Genomic DNA, 17,610 nt, shown 5'->3' on the forward strand with positions numbered 1-17,610 from the left:
ATTTTGCAGACACCTTTATCCAAGGCATTTTACAGAGACTAGGGTGTATGAACTATGCATCAGCTGCAGAGTAACACCTACATCTCACCCGAAAGACTTGAGGTTAAGTGACTTGCTCAGGATCACACAATGAATCAGTGGCTGAGCTGGAATTTGAACCGGGGACCTCCTAATTACAAGCTGTGAGGCATGTGTCATTTATGTAGTGATGTTTTTATGCATCTGATAAAATTTTAGGTCTGTGCAGCTTCTTTTTAGGAAATGTATTTACAATGGTTATTTGATGGTCTTTTAGTTTCAAGATCAGTAAGCTGAGATGAGTTAATATTTCCTCAGTAACCAGGCTACTACAGAAATTGATTATTCCATTCAGTAAATGTAACTGTACAAGCACGTGGATGTATTGAATTTGGACAGAATATAGAGAATACAAGAGAGCAGTGAAATCATATGCATACATTTAGAAATCAATAGATTTTCTTATTTAAGGATATTTAAAAGGCAGTAGCACTATAAATAAAAGTTCCCATATCACACATATAAATCCAGAAAAAAAGACAAGCTGCAGACTTTTCTCTTCCAGTCTTGAATGATTCCAAGAAAGCAACCTAATCACAAGTGCTTTTTACAATCAGTGAAGAGCCTTTGTCATTAAAACAGCCTGTTCCAGAGAGCATGAAACATTAGGTTACTTACAAAAACCCTGGTTACCTGAAAGAGAAGACGACCATCAACAACATTACGTATGGGATATGCCTGCCTATTGGTAGGTATTTTCTGAGTTCTCGATGCCAGAGCCGTCGATAGGCCCCTTCCTGGGATGATGACCTTGGTCCCGACTACCAAGAGATTCAAATCTTCATACCGAGGAAGACATTTTCTTTTTGCATCAAATCCGTGAGGGCGCCCAATGCAACCTCGTGGTTGGCGGTCGCCTTCTCTTTCAGGGAACTAGGGTTACGGTAAGTAACCTAACATTCCTTTTCAATTCAAAGATGACCAACAACAACATTACATATGGGAAATGTATACCAGAGCTGTCGCGAGGGAGAAGGAACAGCAGCATATGAGGGAAGGGTCAGAATCGTATAACCCAAGGTTAGCATTGAGAGCATGCAACCTCAAGGACCCTCATGCCTATTGAAGGCAAGGAAGGATCTACCACATTCAAGAGGTTGAACCTGGAGAATGTATGCGGCGTAGCCCAGCAAGCCGCTGTACATATATCGAACATTTAGACCCCTCTGAGGAGGGACCAAGATGTAGCCAACCCTTTACTAGAGTGCGCAGTTACTCTCCCAGGTGGGAATAAGCCAGCACTGTCATACACCGCAGAGACTGTGTCCGCAATCCAATGCGACATTTGCTGCTTTCAGAGGGGCTGTCCTAGGGCCCATATACTGTGACAGACAAAGAGCTGGTCAGTATGACGCAGGCCTCTTGTCCTATCCACGTAACACCCACACTGGGCAGAGGAAATTCAATCTCCTATCCTCCTCTGAAGCAAATGGAGGTGGATGGAAAGACTCCAGTTCCACAGACTGATTCATGTGGAAGGCTGTGATCACCTTGGGGAGGAAAGCAGGGTTTGTACGCAGTGACACCCTGCTGCCATTGTCCCAACTATGCATTTACCTGCTCCTCCACTGTATAAGCCCTCTTTAGGTGTGTCTCCGTAATCCTACACTGAGGGTTCAGGCACATAGGGTCCCTAGCCAATCCACCCACCCAACCAAGGTCGCAATGGTGGAGTCAACTGGGGGGAATCTTGGGTTTCTATACACCTTCCAATGAGCACACTCGGTGCTGACGGCAGTCGATCCCAAGAGGAGCATACCTCCTCCATAAAATCAGGGAATAGTTGGAAGGGCTGCGCTGTGGGAGCCACTGCCTGCGTCCAAAACACGGACAGGTGGGGCTCTGCTGGTGTCGCACAGGGGATCTGCAAAAAGTTTGCAGCATGCCCCGTCAATGCCGGCACGGAGCTGGGCAATGGTGGCAAACTAGTCTCCGAGGCAATCTCAGAGCTAGGTTCTGCCACAGTTGGCACAATTTCCTCTTCTTCCTCCATCTCTATGAGGAAGTAGTCCTCAATCCAGGAGGCAGTTAAAGATAGCATGTCCTCCTCCGTCATCAAATGCGGCTACAGCTCGGCCTGAGCTCCCATGGGAGACCCAGGGGCCGAAGCTGATGTCGGTGGTAGCGGGACTGGGACCTCTACAGGTGCTACAGGAGCTTGCTGCATCGACAGTAGCCCATGGCCTCCGTGGCATGTTGGACCCATAGGCACTGCACGCAGAGCGGGTGCTTGTCATTGAGTGGCATATGTGCTTTACAAGATGTGCAGTCATGGAACCATGGGATGCTCATCATGGCTGCCACCACAGCGTGCCATGCACTGTACACACTAATTGGTCCAAGCGTACCAAGTGCACTGAGCTCCTTGAGCACCAGGTGCACCGAGCACCATGCTCACTTGGTGAACCTAGCACCGCGTGCACCAAGGTAACACAAGCACCAAGGCATTATGTGCAATGATTGCACTAAACACCATGTGCACTGAGCGTCAAGAGCACCGTGCACCGTATGCACCGAGACACTATATTTGCACTAAGGGTATCAGGTACCGTGCACAATGAGTGCACTAAGCACCAAGCACACCGGGTGCAACGAGCATGGGGGTGCACCAAGCAACGCACGCACTGAGCAACGCATTCACTGAATGCACTGAAGTACCACAGACTGAATGTGCACCAGGGTACCGTGGTGGTTAGGGTACCTACCCTAACCACTTATAGTCACACACTTTGTCAGCGCGTAATGTATACCAGGGGACACACATGCTAAAGCTGTGGCGGGCAAATCTATGGACGGAGTACAACACAATAATAAAATAACAACAATGTTAAAGGGGAGCACACTGCTGTTGTTGTTGATTTTTCGAAGACCTGACGCACCGAGGTGGGAGGGCTGGGCAGCCGGCGAAGTCTACTATGGAAAAATACAGCCTGGACAAGGCTTGCTATTTATTTTATTTGTTTTGCTGCTGCTGTATAACGCAGGAGAGCAGGATACCGTGTGCGCACTGCAGATGTATAAGCAAGGGTCTCTATTCTATTCAAGGGTATTTAGTCAACAACAATATATATATATATATATATATATATATATATATATATTATATATATATATATATATATATATATATGATTTGAACTCGGCTCTCGCCAAGATAAGCACCAATTAAGAGGTAGCGTTAAAGTAAACTAATGTGATCCATCTGCATTTCCATCCATTTGCGTTTCTTTCCAACTAAATGTATAGATTTCTTTCTGCCTGGTATTGATGACTGAAGTGTAATGCTGGCTCCAGGGATCAACTTATTTTGACCCCCCTCCATCGCCCACTCAACTCAGCCCAACTTATTTACCCGTACATCAGTGTTGCTTTCTTTCTACTGTGCATGCTATCCCCAGCCAGAATGTTTCTGTCTCAACCACAGCCATTTGCTGCTCCTTTCTGCTGCTTCATCACTGTGCTTCACTGTGCGACGCAACTCTTGGCCACTAAACCTGACATCTCTGAGAAACCGGTGTGGCAGGCTGGCGAGTGGAAAGAGGCCCAGAGACAGACTGCAGTTCAAAAAAATAGCCATTTTATTATAAATAAACACAAAAATGAAAGGGCACAAGGGCCAAAACAAAACGATTTAAACACAAAAAGAAAGACAAAAAGCAAAACTTACAAAAATAACAATTTCCAGGCTGGGCAATGCCTTCACTGGATTCAAACTTTCCAAACAACCAAAAAACCAACCTGCTTCCTCAGCTCCCTCCCCCAAATGAGAAGCAGAGGCCTCCTTTTATGTCAGGTGGCTAAATGATAATTGATTAATTACATTAGTTGATTGCTCCCACCTGGGGCAATCAACCTGGGCAGGGAGGAGAATTTAACTCCATCCCTTCCAGTATTTCCAAGGGCAGAGCCCTGCTCTGCCACAACCGGGTTGTAGAGTGTGCCACAAATCCTCAACAACCCACCTCCACTGGGTAAACCTGGACTCTCCATCCTCGCTGTTCCATTTCAGCAGCTATCTGAGCATACAGAAGTTTCTTCCTCTCATACACCTCATCTGCAGCATACTCTCATTGCACTGTTAACTCTACCAGATGAACAAGGCATGCTAATCCAGACCACAAGATAATGTCTGGTCAAAGGTTAGGTGGCAATCTCAGATGGAAAAATAAGCCGTTGATCAAAATCAGCCAGCATTTTCCAGTCTCTAACAGCTTACAGTTGTTCTGGGTGAGGCTTGGTTTTAACATCTTTTCTTGATGGTTGCTCTCCTGGATGGAGTAATATTGTCTTTTGTGTGTAATAGTAAATCGTCTTTGGCTAAGACCCACCTTACATCCTGTCAAAACGTGCCTTAATTTTGCAGGTCATGAACACAAAGGACATGATGGATCCTCACCAACCCAAAGGTTTAGGTTCTGTGGTGATGGGTGAACATCATGTGTTGATCTGATGAGGAAACTGATTCTGCTCTATTCCATTGTCCATAGATCTTTCCAACCGATCTTGCATTGTTCCACACTCTCCCATCTCATCCATTCTCCCTGCTTGGCCTGGGAAACAACCTTTACACACCTCATACTTTCCTCCTGCTTTTACCCCTTGTTGACTATCAGCTTCCTCCGTTGAGCTGGGTTTGCCTTGTGCCATGTAGGAGGAGCTGAACTGAGACCAAGACACCCTCCTCCATCCTGAACTTGCCCCATAATATCATTGATTCAAAGGGCAGCCTTAGCATCTTCCACAGCTTTCTTTGCCACCCATTTACTTCCAGTTTTCAACACAGGTGCTGCCTCCCTTACGCATCTGTCACGTGTATCTACCAATGTCATTTCCAGTCAGACTTTGGCACTCTTAAACTCCTCGGTTAGAGTAGAGATTGGTAGCAGCAGGATTCCTTTATCATAAAGTCCCACTCTGCTGAGGCAGCGTGGAAATCCCAACCATTTCCTGACATATGATCTGATTAAAGCTTCCAGCTTCTCAACTGTTGTCAAGGAAACCTCATACACAGCCAGTGGCCACAGAAGTCTTAGCAGTAAACCAAACTTAAAGCACGAGAGTTTCAGTTTGCTCAGTAAAGAGCTGCTGTCTATGATCTTCAACCCTTCCACTGCTTGTTGTCTAACTTCTCCCACACAAACTGTGTCCTTTAGATCCCCATACCATCTCCCAAGACTTTTCATTGGCTTCTCTGACACTGTTGGTATTGCCTCACCATTAATGTAGAACCTTTTATTGACTACTTTACCTTTAATTATAGAGATGCTCCTTGATTTAGTGGGCTTGAATTGCAATTGTGCCCATTCAATGTTATTGGTTAATTAACCCAATAACCGATTAGTGCAGGCTGCTGTTGTAGTCATGGTTGTCATGTCGTCCATGTATGCTCGAATTGGTGGTAGTCGCATTCTAGAAGCCAAGCGCTCTCCCCCCACTACCCATTTTGATGCCCTAATAATTACTTACATTGCCATGGTAAAAGCCAGCAGAGAAATGGTATATCCTGCCATTATTCCAACTTCTAGGCCTTGCCATGTAACATTGAATTCAGAAGTTGAAAAACTAAATTGCAAATCTCCAAAGTAGGCTTTCATTAAATTTGTTATTGTCATCGGTATGCTGAAAAAATCAAATGCTGCCCAAAGAAGTTCACGTGGCACTGAACCATATGCATTAACCAAATCCAAGAATGTCACATGGAGCTGCTCCTCTCCTTGTTTAGCTGATTGAATTTGTTGCCAGATTACGTTGATGTGCCAGCTTTTTGTACTAAAGTGTCAATGAAGCAGTTCTTTAATAGGTAGGTTGACAATCTCTGAGCAATAATGCTGAAGAAAATCTTGCCTTCTACATTTAATAGGGAAATAGGGTGAAATTGACTAATGCTTATAGAATTGATATCTGGTCAACCAGAACATTAAATGGCGTTGATCTAAAATTAGTCTTATATAAACAATGGCTGGGTTTACATGCATGTGAAAATCGACTCTGCAGTCATGATTGTATGACGTTGTCACCCGAATACATCGTAAACAGCACAAGGACGTTCTTTTGGCAGCATGACTTTAAGGGTAAGATCAATCACCTTCTCACGATAAAAATAGTGGTAAAAACCCATGTAAACCTGAGTAGGAATTGTGCTTGTTGCTCACAAAATTTCAGCAGTCAAGATCCAGATCTTCTGATGACTTAACTGATCCAGAGGTAACACACAACACACACACACACACACACACACACACACACACACACACACACACACACACACACACACACACACACACAATGGTTTATGGCACGTCATACTAGAACCAACTGCCAACAGCAGTCATTATCACGGTAGATTTTAAACATCATCAATATAAAAATGAAAGCCAAACTATCGGATACAACTCAAAAGTTTTATTCAAGCACATCATATCAAACATTTGCACAGCTAAAATGTCATATTTAAATGAACAATTAAACATAAAAGGGTTTATTTTCTAACTTACCACATATAAAGCATGACTTCAAAAAATGAAAAACTAACATAAAGTAAACATTTCAAAAGAAGCTATTGTGTAAAGAGGTTTATGTACATACAAAACTGTAAAAACAAAAGTTTTTACGAAAGTAAAACGAAAGTAACATGATTTATCTTGTGTGTGTCACTTGCAGCACAGAATCCAGGTTGAGCTGCTGCAGCCTGCATCTTTGCAGTTTTCTGATCGAAATCTTTCTGCTGAAGCTCTGTGGATAGCTTCAAGATGAAATTTCTCATACTGACCATTATGTAACAAAAATATATTTAAATATATTGGCATTTATTGTATTATACATTTTGTAATATACTGCATTATATTTCTCAATATATTTAAATATATTTAAATAGAATGTTGAAGGTTATATTCAAAATAAAAACATGTATTGTAAAAGGCAGTTCTAGTGTTAATGACATTTAGATTTTAGATGTTGCACAAACACACACACACACACACACACACACACACACACACAAATAAAAATTATAAGTAGTAAAACTTATACTTAGTAGAAATTATATTTTACATAATTGTGTGTGTGTGTGTGTGTGTGTGTGTGTGTGTGTGTGTGTGCGAGCATGCGTGCTTGTGTGTGTTGGAGCGTGTGTGTGTGCGAATTGGAAAGGTAACCAGACAAACAAGTAGCTAACACTCTGTGTAATTCAGAATGTGCGCGACAACAAGTGAATTAATTTCTCTTGTTAAATGTCTTAATCTTCATGGCAATGCATGAAGCTCTCCTCATGATATTCAGTGTCGTTCTTTTCCTATTTAGAAAGCAGACACGGATATTTAAATATCCCCTCCCCTAAATGTACTGAGTAATCTGCGTTGGTATGGACGATTTTTTTTTCCTAAATCAGAACTTAGCAACGCATTTCCTGAAAAGTATGACAAAATGTCATGACTTGTGCATGTAAACGCCGCCAATGTCCTCTGTTAAGAGAAATAAAATAAGTTGATGATCACGAAATAAGTGCATTATTGCACATATGTACAAAATTTGTAATGATGATTGAAACTCTGACACTGAGCATTTTTATACCTATAATGTTAGTGTTATATGTTTTTTTTTTTTTTTTTTTTTTTTTTTTTTAAGATTCAGGCTGTGTCTAAAATGTGTGAGCTTACATAAACTAGCCCTAAAAAACTCAAGATTCAATAAAACATTGACGGGACATCAGAAAAGGATCCTATGAATTGTATATCAAATGTTAAGTGGTTAGAAAAACAAGCCCCAAACTTTTGTACATAATATAATATATATATATATATATATATATATATATATATATATATATATATATATATATATATACACACACACACACACACACACACACACACACACACACACACACACACACACACAATGTAATGCCCTGAAAGAAAAACATATTTCATTAAATATTTCTTACATTTTATTTTTAACCCTACATCTGAGTCCTTGGTAAATGTATTTTTGTATGTTTGCATAAAGTTCTGACATGTTCTAATAACAGAAAACTGGTATATATTTGAGCTTATCAAGCTGTCACTTTGGCTAAACAATAATGTATTTACCAATAAACTGACTGAACAATTCTCACTAAGACATCTTTCGAAATTGTTCATTTAGGCACTTTTTACAGATTTAATAAACTCTTAAATGAATCAAGAGAGAGGTGACCAACTTCAGGGTTTGCAATGCATGGGATCCCAAAAGGCATCAAACACAGTATAAGCAGAAAAATTGCGAAAAAATCAGTAGCTGGTAGAGACAAGGGCACATTCACAACCAAAGGTTCAATTACAGGTTCAAACAAATAATAACCTGTCACAATAAGAAATTGCAGAATATACAGTACCTTCTTTACACTCTGAAACACCAGATGCACTATGAATATGCAGCAGAGCGTTGATACTCATAACTAAATTAATATCACCTGCACACAGAGTTGTTGAAATATTAGGAAGTCACTGCAGAAATTTGGCTATTGCCTCAATATTTTCACTGAGGAAAAATGATTATTCTGGATGGTAAAATCCAAGATCATAAGCACACACTCTACACACAAACACCTTCCTCAAACAAAAAATGAAATTATGTACAGTATGTTAAATATGTATCAGGACACAACTGCATTCTTCTAATTCTCTAGAACACTGTAAGCAATACCAATGCCAAAACAAGGACTATTCAACTGTATCCAAATAGCTTTAACTTAATTACATTAAGACCCATTTCAATTACAGAGAGAGAACACCAGGTGTGTTATTTGTAATGTTTTAGTGCATGTTTACATGGCTGCGGGCAAATCTGTAACTCGTAAACAATAAACACCAGGGCATGTATTTTTGAAGGGTTTTGAGACTGAGTCTGAACAGTAGCAACATGATTCTGAATACCCCTTATGGGAAAAGGAGACTTGTTGTCCAGCTGGCATTTGCAGTGCCAGATAACATTTACATTTAGAATCACCTGTCAAGGCCTAGGAAAGCCCATGAGTATTCTACATGAAGTTGAGGGCACACCGTAGATCACAGTGGGTCTCCTGGTGGTAGTGAGTAGGATAGCCGAGCATTAAATAAATCAGATGCTGCTTCTGTTTTTGAACCATTCCCACATAATTCCAGACTCTAAGGCACACTATGGTTACATATTCCCAATTTTTTTTTTTTTTTTTTTTTAGAATCAGAGCTGTATATAGCTAACATCATGCAGTGTTTAAATTTTATTTAATATAAAGTTGTTTTTTTTTGCAGCAATAACTTTAAATCAAATCAAATGTTATTTATGTAGTGCCTTTCATACAAAAGGTATTACTATAAAATACAAAGCAAAGAAAATCACAATACAACACATTTGTATACGGATCCCAAGGTGTGTCTCATACACAAAACTACCAACAATTAGACAATTACATTAAAAAACAGTCTAATAAAGAATATGTTGAAGACAGCAATTAAAGAGATTTTTTTAATTTTTTTTTTTAATTGTAAACAAATCGATATTAATAAAACAATAAAAATACTTTAAAACAAAAATGTAATAACATTAGAATTTAAAAAAGGACTTTAGTCTTTGAAGAACACTGAAGTTCCAGTCAGATTGGAGCCTGGATCCAGGATCAGATCACTTTAGTACAACCGGCCCCTGAGGCAGCGTTGAGCGATAGAGCGAGTGTGGCATAATGCAGATTTAATGATGAGAACTGCTATTGAAATATATTTCTAGAAATGTTGTGGTTTTGCCACAATTGAAATAATTACAATAAATACAGTGTTGCTATTAAAATGAAGCTAGTACTGTATTGTTATAAGAAAAGGGTGAAAAGTATTTTATCAGCTTCCATCCACTTAAAATATGCAGATGTAGTTTGAACCTCAAATCACAGTTTCTCGAGGATAATGTAAATAACAATAAGTTACAGACAATGAGTTTAAACGTGTTCCTATTTACAGGTAAGAACTCAACTTTAGTATGATGAATACAACAACTTCAATTTTTATATATATATATATATAGTGCCTTATCATGTCCAGAATACGATAATGTTTGTTATGCTAATTGTTTATTTGTTAGTTTAAAAATGTTTAGTAAAATGAGATATAGAGTGAGTTTTAGGAACACTGATAAATAGAGATCCGATCATCTTTAGAATAATATATCGTGATTAATTTGGTATAGTAAGTGTGTAAAACATTCTTGGTAATGTATTTAGTAATTATTGATGTCTGTATTTATTTGCACAAGGCACAAAAGTCATTTTGCTGTTTTAAGTTTACTGTTTCAATTTAACATGAAAAGTTAATGTGTAAGTAGACAGAAACCTCAGTGTGATAACATTGGTAAATAACACTGAGCTATGGTGAATTACAAACTTAACACTAGAGCCGCCAGATTTTTGAACCTCCATGTGGGTCATTTTGACCCATACATTTTTAAACTGATTTTTATGAAAATGAAAGATATACTATCAGATACAACTCAAAAGTTTTATTCATGAACATCATATCTAACATTGCATAGCAGAAACATGGCTTAGGGGCTGTAGAGTGGCGCATCAAGTAAAGGTACTCCACATGGAATGTAGGATGCGCCCTATAGCCTGGAGATCGCAGCTTCGAATTCAGGCTGACCGTGACCTGGTGTTCCTAGGGGGCGGTGCACAATTGGCCGAGCATCACCCGGGTAGGGAGGGATTAGTTCAGCAGGAGAATCCACAGTTCACCGCACACCAGTGAGACCTGCTGCCAATAGGGCGCCTGCGATTCTGCAGTGGAACCATCAGATCTGTGTTGTCCTCCAGCACTACCATTCCAGCACTGACTACAAACAGGCAACAATGGGAAACGTGGGTAGCATGTAGCGTGTCCGTCGATGTGTGGATGTGAATGATAGAAGGCACACCCAACAACAGCAACCCCGACATAGGTGAAGATATGCTGAAAGGGTGTACTGGCCTCGACACACATATGAGGAGCTCAGCAATCAGCAAATCGTGTCCAGGTATCGTCTTGACTCGTCTATGCCACATGCTGCATGATGACCTGGCCAGAACAAACCTGCGCAGTTATGCCTCGTCCGAGCAATTGGTCGTGTCTGTCTGTACGTGTATCCTTGTTACTGGGACAGCAGTGTCCTGCCACCTTGACCGCTTCATAGCCGCGTTGATGCGATATGCTGAGGAACATATTAAATTCCCCAGTACCAGAGTAAACAGTGAGGAGATAGTGCAGGGTTTTTATGAGGTCGTGCACCTACCGCGTGTGGTAGGTGCAATTGACTGCACCTGTATTGCTATCCGGGCACCTGTTCCAGTTGTCCTGTTCTATCAGGATTCCAGTTGTATTCGGAATAGTGGGAAATTTGAATAGCTATGCCATGCCATGTAAACAGGGTATTCCGAATGAATCCGTCCGTATTCTGGATACCAGTATTCCGAAAACGTGATACCAAATACCCACTTAGTATTAGGATAATATCGAATACTAACCCTTCTAGACACCTTATTCAGAAAACCATTTTTTTTCAGGACACACGAGTCATCGTTTTATAATCTATAATATATAAGATGACAACTTTTGTGCCCAACAAAGCCTTTGCAAAATCTGAGATTAAAAACTATTTTACGAGACATAGCCAAGCAGGCAGCAGCAAGTCAATCTTGCAACAAGAACATGTACACAATAAAATACAATTAAGACACAGGCAAATCACATTTAAAACAATAATCAAAATACACAAAAGTACACAACTCAGCTACTTAAAAACAATACAACTCTCAGACACGAAATCATGCAATTTACTCTTAAATTACAATAAAGATATCTGGTTCTGCAGCTTTAGTTTGGACTGGAACTCGTTCCAGGGCCATGGGGCAAAATAAGCAGAGGATCCTTTACCAGCCTCGGTACGCACATTTGGGATTTTTAAATGCAAAACAGAATGAGATCTGAGGCTATGGTTACTATGGGAAACTATAAGGTATTCACTTAAATAAGTATATTCGTATAATTTACATTAAATAACCTTATATACCAGAATACACCAGTGCTTCAACCTGCGTAAGGTCAAAGAAGTCCAGCCTACCAAATCGTATAATATACAATGATGAGTATTAAATCTTGTGTTTGTATTGTACCTCAATGCTGCATGATATAGCGAGTCCAGTTTACCTACAGTTGATGGTGATGCAAACGTAAGGTCTACAGTAATGCAAACCGTTATATTATTATTATATATATTATATATATATATTATATTATATATATATATATATATACTACACTATCAATTGCAGCAAAAACACATACAAGCAAACATACAAAGTTAGAGTTAAAGAGTTAAGAATTTCATTTTATTTTTTTACAACTCTTGAGAGATCTAGCGATGAATAATTGTTGATATTCAATGAATATTTTAATTTTTTTTTATCTCATACTGGAATACTGCATCACCATAGTCATTTTGTGGCAAAAACATACACGCAGAAGCCTCTTTTTTTTGTTTCCATAACATATATAACATGTTCATATCATAGTGACATTTATAGTGTATTCCCATGCCCAACAGACGAGTGTGGAAACATGCACTCAAGTCTGTCCAGCACACTGCCTTCCTTCTGTTTCTTTAATGTGGTCCTATTAGCATATGGTAAAGCAATGGTAATTAGAAACATGAGAGGCAAATGTATTCTAGGTGGACATTCAATATGCACATAGTACAATCAAATTTGAATTGGGCGAAAGCCCTAATTCATCTGAATATACCAATATCTGCTCAATAATTGCGATGCGCTAGTTCCAATAACTGCGCACCACTAGTTCCGATAATTGCGCACCGCTGGCTCAAATAGTGTTGGAGTAACAGTCCACTCTGGAGCTGGGTACAATAGTACAAACGTACAATAGTACAAAACCCCAACCCCCCCCCGGATGGGCGGATCACTTATGTGTTGTATCACTGAGTATTGTATTGATATGATGGACAGCAGTAGTGTGTTTACATATAGTTATATGTGTTCTTCACTACACCACATCCGCATCCAATGTGTGCCATCAAAGTATAGAAATGATGATTGAGAGAAGGATGAAGAGGAGAGGGGGGGTCCTGCCTGTCTTTGCTGTGTGTTGTCACACATCTGTAAATTAATTGTACAAATACGTCATACACCCATCTTGTGGCCTGTTGCTTTGTTAATCTATTCCATAGATTGCTGCGTATTATGGGTGTAGGGGTGGGCAGCTGCACTTTGGAGAGCCAATCACAGCCAGGGCACTCTTGCTGTGAAAGGCATGCTTAAGTTTTCCTAAAGCCAGACCAGTGATACGATCAACCAATCAAAGACTTGTATTTTCTCTGCCGCAGTCCTTTCATAAGTTAGCTGAGGCAAGACAAACAGTTCTGTTAACTGTAATTTCTGGCCGTTTATGCAGCTGTCCAGTCTGCTGAATGTCGATGTTGCTAATTGTACAGAGACTGTTCATTTATTGAGAAATCATAGTAGGCTACAATTAACATTTTAGGAGCAAATTTTGAATTAATTATTATTCTTACAGAAAAAAAAGTCATAACGAAAAAAGTCCATTCCGGCGACACTCAAAACCTTACAAACTGGGTTTAATCATGATGTTCAAATGGGTGAGTAGAATGAATAACATAACACATTTCTATGTATTGTGTATATAAAAATGCTTGATTGATGTTTACTTTGCAGGTGAATGAACTTGTTACATTTACAAATCAGAGAGTGCGCTACCACAGTAGACTTTGTCACGGCACGACTTATATAAAAAAAAAAATAAAAAAAATCAAATTAAAAAAAACAGACAGTATCCAAAGCCTTTTTTAAAATTTCTTTTTAATTTTACTACAAAAACATACAGCTATGTCGGATCAGCTGGCCTTTAAAGAAATCTATATAGTATTTCCTTGTGATACAATACTGTCTGTATTCAATAAAACAGTGGTGTTATCAGTACATTAATTTGAAAAGTCGGCGCCTAGCTGTGGAGCCAAATATGTATTTGAATGGTCCATATGTATGTGTGCACGATATATTGTGTGGTCTCGTCTGCTGTCATATCGGTACATACTGTGGCAACACCAATGATAGTAGCTTGTCAGGATAATGCCAATGGTAACTGTCCATCATTCTGCATTCTCGCTTGGCTGTTGTGTGCAGTTGCTATATTGGTAGTGAATGCACAGATGGTTTTGCGAGGCACAAACAAAATTTGCGAATTGCTCAATTAACTGCTATATTCCAACTGCTTTGTGCCGTTTTGGAAAAATCTCTCATTTTCTGCCAAAGCACATTTTTTTTTGCGAAAAATTTAGCACAAATTTAGTGAGGGGATTGCGCGAAGATCGAAGATCGGGCCCGTAGTCAGTCTACAAACAAAGAAAGGCTTGAAAAAAAAAAGTTGTGCTAGAAGAGAAGGGGCGTGTCTTGTTTGCTGCACTTACAAAATAAATATAGAATATCTTATATTATATAATTAAAAAAATGTATTGAATGCATGGATCAAATTGACCCACCTGGCGGTTCTAGGTACCACTGCTTATAACTTCCTAATTTTTGTGATTCTGATTATCAAACGCCATCAGGATATTTAATTCATATATTTAGGAAAAGTCAAAAATGACATACACATACAGTTTACAACGGAAGAGTAATTAACATTTGAATTCCAAAATGTGTCAAATTGACCCACATGGCGGTTCTAGTGTTAAACCATTTTCTGTGTTTTGGATACAGAAATGTAGTGCATCCTGCTCAAACATCTTTGTCCATCTGTTTGCCATTTTTCCTCAACATTACTGTGATCTCAGGCTGTATATAAATTTGTCAGCCAGTCTTTAAACTACACGCCACATTTATTCACTTCTCATTGCTCAGTTTCCCTGGTTAAGGTGTGTGCCGCTCCAGGATCGGATCAACATTACTGATCTGTGAAGCCTGATCAAGATCCACATAGAGAAACATTATCTCATGATCCAGCTTCAGTGATTCAGGATCCAATCCCATTTTTCTCCTCATTGACATCTATACTGACAAGTGATTTTACCAATAAATGATTGTTTAATAAGTTCCCTTTCAATTGAAAGACAACCACAAACATACTTAAGGGATATGACTGCTTTTGGTAGGTATTCACAGAGCTCTTTATATCAGACCTGCCGATAGGCCCCTTACTGGGGTGACGTCCTCAGTCCAGCCTACAGAGGGATTAAACAGTCAACCCACGGAAGCCATTTTCTCTTTTATCTCTCACCTATGGTAAGGTAAGACCACTCTGTTATTGAACTGGGTGTGTTTTTGAAAGAGTCTTGACTGCAGTTCCCCTGCATTCGTGCTGAAAGCTGGATCTAAACTTTTGCTTCTTTCTGCTGCTTTCCTTACAGCCTGCCTCACTTGCCTTGCAGGTTGTATGTATTTACTGTCTATCATATGTGTGTGACTGCCTGTGCAGTATTGATTTAAAGGAGTGTGTGTGTGTGTTGTCTGTTCAGCCTACACTCTTGGAGAGAATGTAGTTCCTCCGCCAGGGCTAGACTTTGCTGTACCCCCGCCATTGAGTGATTCTGCTGGCTGGCATGTGCGCAGTTGGGCGAAATATAAAAATAAATATTATTATGTACTGTTCTTGTTGCAGGTCCACCCGTGTGTTTGACCCTGTTGCACAACCCTGCTTTGCCTGTGTTGTGCTGTGAATTTTAGCTACAATGTAAAAAAAACAAAACAAAAAAAACAAAACAAAAAAACACAACAGCAGCCAGTCAGCAGTCAGCTGCGTTCTATCCTCCGCCTCTGTAGACTAGACCTTGCCGGCTGCCTCAGCCTGCCCACCCTGGTGAAAAAAAAAGTATGTTCTCCCTCATGTTGTTTTTCAACTCGCCGACTACAGTTTTAGGCTGTGTGTCTCCCTGGTGTATGCTGCACGCTGACCAGGTGTGTGACTACACACCATCAGGGTAGGCACTGATGCATTAGCTGCCCACCAGTGCTTCGGTACCTTGGTGCATTCTCATCCCTTGGTACTTCGGTGTCTCTGTGTGCATGGTGTTCGGTGCACATGGTGCTCGTGCGCACTGTGTTTAGTACCTCGTGTGCATAGGGCCCTTGGTGCTCGGTACACCCAGCGCACACTGTGCTTGGTGCATGCAGCGGTTGGTGCAGTCGGTATTCGGCGTACATGGCATGCAATACACCCTGTGTGCATGGTGTTCGGTGCACACGTCGTCTAGTACCTTGGCGTGCATAGTGCCTGTGGTGCTTCGGACACTCGGTGCACATAGTGCTAGGTGCACACGGTACTTTAACCTGCACCACTGACTGTGAAGGCAGAGGAGTCCATGGCACCTGGTTGGATCGTTGGACATCCCTGCACATAAACATGCTGGAGTTGCAGGCTGTTTAGCTTGCTCTCCAGCACTTTCACCCTTTGTTACAACACTTCAGTGATGGTGTATGTCAACCACCATGCTGGCCTTTGGTCCCTGGGGTTACATCACATTGCCTTCCAGCTCCTGACTTGAGCACAATGAAACCTGCTGTCCCTACGCGTGACACATCTTCCTGGAGTGGCGAGCTGGGCAAGCGGACCTCCTCTCAAGGGAGGATACACATCCCGCAGAGTGGCAGCTCCACCCTCAGGTGGTGGAGTGCATTTGGGAATGGTTTGGGAAGATGCAGGTCGATCACTTTGCCTTGGTGGAGATGACACACTGCCCCCTGTGGAACTTCCTCCACCGCTTAGGCGGTCCACTCGACATCGACACCCTAGCCCATAATTGGCGTAGGATGCTCCTTTACGCTCTCCTACCAATACTGCTGCTACCGGCCTTCCAAGAGAACATCTGGACAGAGCAGACAACAGTTCTCCTAGTGGTCCCCTGGTGGCCCAGGAGAATCTCAGGAGAATGTGCCTGCTCTTACAAGCCGAGCTCTACAAGGGTTGGTCTGGGAGATCCTGCTTCGCCTGGATCTCCTCAGTCAGATGAAAGGCACTCTCTGGCATCCAGAACCAGGCTGGTTTCAGTTATGGGTTTGGCCCCTGACCGGGACCTCTGGTCAGCCCTAGGGCTATCTGACGCGGCCATGGACACATTGCAGAACATTAGGGCAAGTTCCACTAGGTAGTTATACTCTTATAAGTGGAGATATTTTCAGAACTGGTGTCTAAGGGTCATGACCCAGTCTCTTTTCAGTTATCTTGCAGTTTATGCAAGAACTTCTCGATGCCAGCAGGTCACCTTCTATATTGAAGGTATATTTGTCGGCCATTTCTGTGTGCCATTCCTCCATTGATTCTGTATCTCCGGGTGCGCATTTCTTGGCAACCTATTTTCTTAAGGTTGATTGGCGATTAGGCCCTCCACAGTGCTCACGAGCACCATGCACACAGAGACACCGAAGTAACAAAGGCTGAGCATGCACCAGGGGGCAACTAATGCATCGGTGCCTACCTTGATGGTGTGTAGTCACACACCTGGTCAGCGTGCAGCATACACCAGGGA

This window comes from Polyodon spathula, chromosome 21, assembly GCF_017654505.1.
Source record: "Polyodon spathula isolate WHYD16114869_AA chromosome 21, ASM1765450v1, whole genome shotgun sequence".
NCBI lineage: Eukaryota > Metazoa > Chordata > Actinopteri > Acipenseriformes > Polyodontidae > Polyodon > Polyodon spathula.